This window comes from Dipteris shenzhenensis, chromosome 5 (assembly GCF_047967505.1).
Source record: "Dipteris shenzhenensis isolate YYH24624 ecotype China chromosome 5, Dip_SZ_1.0, whole genome shotgun sequence".
In the NCBI taxonomy this organism is placed as follows: Eukaryota; Viridiplantae; Streptophyta; class Polypodiopsida; order Gleicheniales; family Dipteridaceae; genus Dipteris; species Dipteris shenzhenensis.
In genome coordinates this window covers 44,838,872-44,848,318 of record NC_141600.1, presented here as the reverse complement: position 1 = coordinate 44,848,318, position 9,447 = coordinate 44,838,872, and positions in this window count along the sequence as shown.

Sequence of the window (9,447 nt, the reverse complement as noted above, 5' to 3'; positions counted from 1 at the left end):
AGTAAGCTTTAAAGTTTATTTTGCAAACATGGTGAATTATGCTAGTGAGTCAATTACTAGAACACTTTTTCTTATTTATGGTCCACGTGCAGGCTATTGTGTAAAATGCTTCGAAGGGAGAATAAATTACCGACCTCAAGAGATATGGCAAGGCAACATGTGACCTCTCTTGAAGGATTGGATTACAAGCGCATCCATGCGTGTGTCAATGATTGTGTTCTATTTCGTGGACCACATAAGGAGGCAAGAGAGTGTCCTACTTGTGCAGAGGCAAGATATAGAGCAGATCTCAAAACTTTGGATGTGCCTCATAAGGTTCTGTGACATTTTCCCATAATCCCTCACATCCAACATATGTCCATAAGGTCTCCATAAGGTTTGTGGCATTTTCCCATAATCCCTTGCATCCAACATATGTCCAAGTGCAACTGGAGAACTCCCGTAGACACTCCTGCGTGAGCATATTGAAGACACATGGCCAAGCTTCAAGGAAGAACTGAGGAACTTGAGACTTGGATTGGGTATAGATGGTGTGAACCCATTTGATCTCAAAAGCACCTCTTACAGTGTATGGCAAGTGATATTGGTGAATTATAATCTTCCACGCTCTATGGCGATTAAGAAAGGACATGTTATATTATCCCTTCTAATTCCAGGGAAACATAAAGTCAAAATCTTGATGTTTACCTGGAGCCTTTGGTTGATGAGCTAAAGGTACTTTGGAGAGGTATTGAGGTGCATGATGTGAGCACGCCTCCCTCGTCACAAGACTTCAACTACAAAGCAGTCTTGATGTGGATGATGCATGACTTCCTAGGCTATGGCGAGAGTTCAAGTAAGCATTGAACTTTTTATGAGCATGCAATTGATGTGGCACCCTAAACCCACCTTGCTTACACAATTGTGTCTATTGTTTAGGTCTCACTACATCGGGTTACCATGCATGTCCTGTTTGTGGTCCTTTGCTAGTTGCTTCATGAGTAGACACGTTGAATAAGGTCATCTATGAGAATCACCATCGATTTCTTCCACATGATCATCCTAGATATGTCGCCCCTTGGAATGAAATTCCCCCATAGTCACTCACTGCAGGAGATTGGATGAGAATTTGGGACGGTTCCATGACTCCACCACTTGGCATGAGCCGGTAAGGGTTTGTAACTATTGTGTGCTATATTGAATGGAAATAAAGATTGCACGCTAACACCATCTTTTGTTTAGATACTCCATCTTTGATAGGCTACCATATTGGTCCCACTCAAGATCCATCACTTGCTTGATCCCATCCATATCTTCAAGAATGTGGCATCTACCATTTGGGAACATTTTGAATGGGACATGAGATTTTGCAGGCATAAGCAAGGATCTACACACCACAGGGAGGATGTGTGAATCTTAGCCACAAGAGAGGCCAAATGGGCATTTCTTTTTACCCCATGCACCATGGAAGTTATCAAAGCTAGAGATGGTGTGGCGGTGAGGGTAAATGCTCTAGTACCATCAATTAAAATTGAATCTAAATTAACTACCAGTATTATTAAGTTATTGATGGTACTAGTAATATTATCAATAATATTTACTTTTTTATTGATGGTATATTTTGCTTGTACTAGTGCCAAATAGTTGGTTTTCCATTTTTTCAGATTAGCAAGGTTTTGTTGTCATTGCAATTGTGGTTTCATGAAAGGGATGTTCACCAACATATATCATGCACAAAGTTGTATGATTATGTAAATTTGTTAACCTTGAAGGTGTCATCAAATTGATGAAGTGAACCCCTTGATTTGACATGAGCTTAATAAGGCATCTAGACTTTCATAGGACATGTTAAAACAAAAAAGTTGTGGTGCTTTGAGGCATGCTGTCCTTTATTGGCCTATTTGCTAACAACATGTTGAAAAAAGAGTTTCACAAATTTTTTTTTTAATTCAAGTGAGAGGGAACTTCATCAACCTTCTCTGGAGGCACTAATAGTCTTGGTGGCAACCAATGTGGGTCTTGTTGGTAGTGTTCCCACTTTGAAAGGATTCCATGGGTGTGTGGGATTGAGTCACATCTGATCTTCCAATTTATCTCTAACCAGTTGCTGGTATATAATACCTATTCACAATGCTTTGTTACATCTTTGTATAATGTTCTCTACCATAATCTAGAATTCTTACATCAACCATAATTATGTAGGCCATGGCTTAGCTATCACTACAACTCCTACTCCCACTAGATGCATGAGGTGTTTGAAGGGGACCTTCATAAAGAGCAACAAAAGAGGTGTAGACCAATTATATGGCTTGAAATCTCATGATTGGCACAAGATGCTCCAAGTAAGTATGAGTTAGCAACTAATCAACCATTGCTCATGTGTTCAATTTATACTACCTACTAGCATTTCTCATAGTGCATCGAAGGATGTGAAGGATTGTATTTACAAGATGGGTGAGCTTATGAGGTACTTTACACTATAAAAAGTGTGAAGCATATCAATGCTCCATCCAAGGTTTTCACATTGCTAATATGGTGCATTTTTTAATTTCTAGGTAACAAGCCAACTACATCTCATAGCGCATTTGGTGGATGAGATTGCTATATGTGGCACTATACATGCACGATGATTGTTCTTCCTCGAGTGCTTCATGAAGACCTTGTAAGGGTTTCATGAGGAAAAATGCAAGGCCCAAAGGTAGCATGGCCGAGGGCTGGTTGGTACAAGAGTCATTTGTATATATTTCTAAGTTTCTTGTTGATGTGGATAGCTCTCTCCCACGACTATAGAGAGATGATGAAGACCTAAGGATGACCTCTGTTGTGCCTCAAGGGAAAGGACAGAGAAAAGTAATGGACACGGAGTTGATTAATAATATCAACCTCTATTGCATGCTTAATAGTGATGTGATGAAAAGATGGGTGGCAAGATACGAGGATGCAAAGGCAAGAAGACAAGGAGAAAGGGCACTCTTTTGTACACACTATAGATCTTGTGTGCCATACCCTCAACATCTAAGAGAACTTCCAAAGGATATTCATTGGATTGGCTACTTGACAAAATGGAGAGTATAGAGAGACACGAGCACAACAAGACAAAGCAACTATAGACGTGCTTGATAGATGTGCAAAATAGCGGGCATGTTTATGGGTGTTGTTAGAATAGCGAAAATAGGGTGAGTCTAATAGCATGTCTATTAGCACATCTGCACTATGATTTAGATGCAAAACAAAGAATACAAAAAGTGAGATTTTGGTGCAAGCTGATAAATGTACATCACTGCTTTCCAAACATTGCCCATGATTACCAAAGCACATAATTTTAACAAAAATATCAATGCTTTTTGGAAAACTCACATATACAAAAATAAAGTGAGGTGAGGAGAATGAGACAATATGTAAAATAGTTTTGCCAATATCAATGATGGGCTATGATTCAATCTCATCCTAAATAAGATTCAACCCTTGCTAAACTATCTACTTCAAAATCCAAACCAGTGTTGAGATCTACAAATACATTCAACCCACTACTACTTGTGCTACTCATGTGCTCATCAAAATCAACATCACCAATGGTAGGCTCGTCCTCATGGGTAATGGCCTCAATATTTGTATCTCCTATCTCATGATCATCCTCCTCTCTTGTATCACGGTCATCATCACCTCCATGGCCATGATCATCCTCCATACGCTCCATATTAGTAAATGTACTATACATCACTCTGGAAAGTAGTGTAATAGGTATGACATGCCACCATATATTATTATCCACCATTGGTTGATAGACAACCTAATTCAAACACAAATACAATCATGTTATTTTCCTTGCATCGAAGGTATCAAGTATTTAAAAGTGAGTATTTTTATATGTGTGTACAATACCTATTCACATTGTTGTGGTAGTACTAGTGTGTCCTTCTTACTTTGCTAAAACTTTGTGGAGTCAATAGTTACAAAGCCACTTGCATGGCATTTGATTATTGCATTAGGGCCTCTTTCCACCACATCCTTAAACCACTTTACATCCAAAAGATACACAAGGAAGCGTCGAAAGTCAAAGCTTAATAATATCTTGAATTATGCCACAATAATCATCCATGGCTCCATTGGCTCCCTCAAAGCTAGAAATGATGCCGCAATCTTGTGTGTTTCTCTTATCATCAATCCATTGTGTTTAAAAATGCTTGCCCTCACACCATATAGCATTGAACATAGTACACTACACCAAGAGAAAATCAATTTAATAAGCAATCTAAATTGTTGAAAGCTCCTAACTTATGCATAACATTCTATATATACCGACCTTGCTCATGCATCCCCTAGCATACTTCCATTCTTCCATTGTGATATGCATTCTCTCATCTCTCCCTACTCTCTCCATTTTGTCAAGTAGCCAATCCACATGAATATCCTTTGGAAGTGCTCTTAGATGCTAAGGGTATGGCACATGAGATCCGTGGTGTGTACAAAAGAGGGCCCTTTCTCCTTGTCTTCTTGCCTTTGCATCCTTGTATCTTGTCACCCATCTTTTCATCACATCACTATTAAGCATGCAATAGAGGTTAATATTATTAAGCAACTCCGTGTCTATTACTTTTCTGTGTCGTTTCCCTTGAGGCACAATAGAGGTCATCCTTAAGTCTTCAGCATCTCTCCATAGTCATGGGAGAGAGCTATCCACATCAATAAGAAACTCATAAATATATAAAAGTGACTCTTGTACCAACCAACCCTCGGCCATGCTACCTTCGGGTCTTGCATTTTGTCTCACAAAACCCTTCAAGGTCTTCATGAAGTGCTCAAGGAAGAACAACCATTGTGCATGTACAGTATCACATATAGCAATCTCATCCACCAAATGCATTATGAGATGTAGTTGGCTTGTGAGAATAGAACATGGAAATGTCTCCTCCACTAAAAAAACCACCTCCACTGACACAGCTCGAGCATTCTCAAGCGTGGTGGGATCTATTTCCTTTGAGCTCACATACCTAAAAACGAAAAGTATGCAATATTAGCAATATAAACACCTTGCATCCTATAAAGTACCTCACAAGCTCGCTCATCTTGTAAATACAATATTCACATTTTGTATCTTGTAAATTACCTCACAAGCTTGCCCATGTCCTTCGATGCACTATGAGAAATGCTAGTAGTTAGTATGAACTGAACACACGAGGAATCGTTGATTAATTGCTTCTAATTCACTCACGAATTTGGAAGGAAAAAGATTTTATGCACATAAAATACTTACTTGGAGCATCTTGTGCCACTCATGAGATTTCAAGCCATATAATTGCTCTACACCCCAACCCCACACTAGCTGAGATTACCCCAGCAGAGTCCAGATAGCCCACAGAGCCGAGCCCCTTCTCCCCCATTGTAGTCAGGAGGTCCTTCTACCTTGTAGAGCCGCCGGCATACTCCCATGCCATCAAGAGTTTCTTCTTCAGCTACGAGCGGCTAGCGTACTCTCGTGCAGTTAAGAGTCGCTTCTCCACTACGAGTGGCCAACATATTAGCTCGACACAATAAGGCAATAGGCGTAGTTGTAGGGAGAGCGGTGGGGGATGCATGGCAGCCTGCTTTGGGGGCGGTAGTGGTGGGGACGGGAATGATTCAGATGATGCAAACATGCCAGAGGGTGATGGTATGATTTGCTATGACATGACTCAGTCAGAAGGCATCTTGATGGATGCACTGGGGAAGGACATCATGGCCTTCATGTGCTCTATAATTGCTAACAACTATAGACATTGCTTTATTCACTACAAAGACCATCCAAAAAAGTTGGCTGATGAGACCCTGGCTGTTGTTCACTCTAGGTATCCCAATCCCCCAATGTTCAGTTCACAGATAAATGGGCCAAGTCAAAGATTATTACGATACTTGGCAATAAAAGATCTTCGCTTAAGAGGTAAGCACTAGCCAAGAATGCCAGGCTCAAGGGAGGTCAACCACCAAGGGGCCAGCCCCACACAGCTCACAAGTGTGAGTGGAAGAAAGCAATGCAGTGAAGGCGGGCGGGCCCCAGTCTGCAGCACGTGGAGGCATGAAGGATCCAAATGGAGCAATATGGAAGCGTGCATTTTGGAGCAGGTGGTGTTGAATCATGGGAGGCCCAATTTGTAAGTATTGATCTCAAATTATATTGTTTATGTAGTTTATTAGGAGGTTGTTTCTTTATACTAACCCCTCCACAAATTGTGTCATCTTGTAGCTTGATATCATGGGCAGGTACCCTACTCCTATTGAGACAGCCTACCACCACTACCATTGTAGAGGAGATACATGGAGGCACTTCTATGATGATGGGTTGATTACTAAGGAGTAGTATATCCGGGCTACTGAAGCGCCCCCTAGGTATTTGAAAGTAATTAAATAATGTTAGTATTGTAAGTAAAGATATGATTTTTCATACATTGATACATGTTCCTCGTTTACAAGCCCTTGCAGCTAATCAGGAGGTAGAAAATGAGGAAGAAGGGAGCGAAGAAGGGGGCGAAGAAGGGGGTGAAGAAGGGAGCGAGGACGCGGAGAACTTAGATTAGTCGTAAAAGTAGTGCTAGCTACTCTTTTTTGTACTTGAAGCCACTGGCTTGGCTTCATGCCTCTCTTGTATATACACTCCTCTTATTTTTTGTACTTAAAGCCATAGGACGTGGCTTGGCTTCGTGCTATATGTACATACAAGCACTTTTTGAGCTATGAATTAATATACACTCCTTTTATTTTTTTGGCTTTCAATTTCCTTGTGCAACGTTCTATCAATTAATGCCTTGTGAACTAAATGTTTTGGAGTTGTAATGTTTTATTCGGTATTGTAATCGTCGGCTATAGACATGCTAGCAATCGTGCTAATTAAAATGCAGTTGGCTGTAAGAATTAAATTGCACAATGTGAAAATGGGATTCTTGTAACTACATAGCATACACAACATACACAGTATTCTGTTCAACCACACAAAATTCTACTTTTATTAACAAAAAATATCTTGTAGAGCGTCTATATGCATGTCTATAAATGCTTTTATGTACGCGTCTCTCTATTTTTTTAAATTTCTAGCAGGGCATCTATTTGCGCATCTATAGGCGCATCTATGCACGAGTCTGTCTGTTTTTTTAAAATTTCTAGCAAGGCTTCTATTTGCATGTCTATATGCACGTCTATAAGCGCATCTGTCTGTTATATAGAGACGCCTTTAGATACGAGTTTGTAGATGCGTAAATAGATGCGCCCATAAGTTTTTTTAAAATTAAGGAAATGCGTCCGTGTGCATGTTTGTAGGTGCCTTTTCTTGTTGTGGAGGGGATGCATATCACAATGGAACAATGGGAGTATGCTAGAAGATGCATGCGAAAGGTCGGTATATAGAATGTTATGCATAAGTTAGGAGCTTTCAACAATTCAGTTTGCTTATTCAATTGATTTTATCTTGGTGTAGTGCACTATGTTCAATGCTATATGGTGTGAGGGCAAGCATTTTTGGACACAACGGATTGATGATAAGAGAAACACACAAGATTGTGGCGTCATTGCTAGCTTTGAGGGATCCAATGGAGCCATGTATGATTATTGTGGCATAATCTAAGATATTATTAAGCTTGACTTTCGACGCTTCTTTGTGTATGTTTTGATGTCAAGTGGTTTAAGGACATGGTGGAAAGAGGCCCTAATGCAACAATCAAATGCCATGCAAGTGGCTTTGTAACTATTGACTCCACAAAGTTTTGCCAAAGCAAGAAGGACACACTAGTACTACCGCAACAATGTGAATAGGTATTATACACATATATAAAAATACTCACTTTTAATATTTGATACCTTCGATGCATAGAAAACATGATTGTATTTGTGTTTAAATTAGGTTGTCTATCAACCAATGGTGGATAATAATAGGTGGTGGCATGTCATACCTATTAAGCCATGTTTCAAAGTGATGTATAGTACATTTACTAATATGGAGAGTATGGAGGATGATCATGGCCATGGAGGTGATGACGATCGTGATACGAGAGATGAAGATGATCACGAGATAGGAGATACAAATATTCATGCCATTACCCATGAGGACGAGCCTGCCATTAGTGATGCTGATTTCGATGAGCACAGTAGCACAAGTAGTAGTTGGCTAAATGTATTTGTAGATCTCAACATTGGTTTGGATTTTGAAGTAGATAATTTGGCAAGGGTTGATCTCATTGAGCATGAGATCGAACTGTAGCCCAACATTGATATTGGCAAAACTATTTTATATATTGCCTCATTCTCCTCACCTCACTTAATTTTTGTATATGTGGGTTTGCCAAAAAGCATTGATATTTTTATTAAAATTATGTGCTTTGGTAATCATGGGCAATGTTTGGAAAGCAGTGATGCACATTTATCAGCCTGCAACAAAATTTTACTCACTATATTCTCTAATACGCATTCATAAACCCATCTAAATAACAGTGTAGACACAATATTAGACACATTAATAACCGCACTATTAGACACTCTAATAGACACACTCATATTTTCTCTAATTCTATCTGCACCTATAGATGCGTCCGCTATTTTGAGCATCTATTAGGTGCATCTATAGTTGCTTTGTCTCGCTGTGTGAATTCATGGTCTATCTTGAGTGATGATGTCTTAAAGTACTCAACCATAATCCTTTGGCACAACCTACTTGCCTTTGCACTCGAAAATGTACTCCATTCATCCATGAGGGCATGTAATGGAGTTTGTAATTTTGTAAACTTTGATGGTGGAGGAGGTGGCATTGCGAACTTGTTTAGACCTCTTGATAAGATAAAATGATAGCACCCAATATACGGTTGTGAACACTTCACAAAAATATCTAAGTATGGTCTCTTTTGTTCCATCGTAATTCTGACAACCAAAATGGGTTACATAGGGTCTTTTTTAATCCCTTTTCAATGCATGTTGTATACATGGCTTACAAAAGATAGACACCCCGAGGCACATGCCTGGTGCATGTCTGCAATAAAATAGTGTCATTGTATATCTGTAATAAAATGGTGTTATTTTATTACTCTTATCAAATGTTCATATTGTATGTGTATGCACTATGCATAGAAACTTTTATGCCCTCGCAAAGTTTCATGTCAAGCGGATATTGTTTATATGGGTCGGCATACAAGATTTTCTAAATTTCCACATGCATGGTACATACATGCAATAAAATAGGTTTTGGTGTACCCTTACAGATTGTTCAAAGGTGGGACAGGTACGAAGCTTTTCATAGGTCTTAAGTTGAGTAATTTTCATACATGTGCACTTTCTTGCATGCAAAAAGCACATGTGCCCACCCTATAGATATTAACAACACATCTTTTCAAAGTCATGCCTTCACACACCTTTTAATATCAATACTAATTAACTTCTAATTAATCAAACTAGGTGACATGTGGAAGACAAACACACATGTACGCTACTTCACATACACATAGTGCACTCTAT